The following is a 675-nucleotide window of genomic DNA, read 5'->3' on the forward strand; positions in this document are numbered from 1 at the left end:
AACAGAGACTAGGTTGCTACAATACTGTACCATTTATAGTGCTGGGTTACTATAGAATTTTTGTTATAATTGCACCACACAACTTTGAGGCAAGAATAGACCTTGATCTTCCTGTCATAATCTTATAGTTCTCATTTTACTGAGGAGGAATTTAAGGCCAAGATGTCAAATGCTTTGCTCAAGTTTACAGCTAAATAGTAGCAAATTTGAGACTTAACTCTCAGGTCATTTACAAGGCTGTTGCTCTTTTACTTCAGTATAAAATGGGCACATTGGGGATTTACTCAAAAAGTACTCATTATAAGGGGATTTCTCTTCATGGTTTGAGCCTAGAAGATGGTTTAAAAGTGGGATGAATTTAGATGTATGTGTGTGTGTTTGATGAAGGGCTTTGAACAGGTCCAGCCTCATTCAATCATGGCTTACAAAGCAATACTCCAGTATAAACCCAGATTTTTGAAATGTGGGTAAACTGGAACACTAACTGAAACAGGACAAATTACAGGTTAGAGCCCTTAGAAACTTAATCTCCTCCTAGAAAACCAGGAAAGCATGTGTGTTATACAGCAGCCAAATCTCTTGACCAGCTGAGTCAAAAATAGTGGTGCCCAGCTCAAAGGTGATGACCCATGGCAGTGCTTTGAATGTGTGTTGTTCTCCACAGTCCTGGCAATA

The sequence above is a fragment of the Orycteropus afer genome, unplaced genomic scaffold (assembly GCF_000298275.1).
Source record: "Orycteropus afer afer isolate SDZICR_OR568_19922 unplaced genomic scaffold, OryAfe1.0 scaffold00361, whole genome shotgun sequence".
Classification (NCBI taxonomy): Eukaryota; Metazoa; Chordata; class Mammalia; order Tubulidentata; family Orycteropodidae; genus Orycteropus; species Orycteropus afer.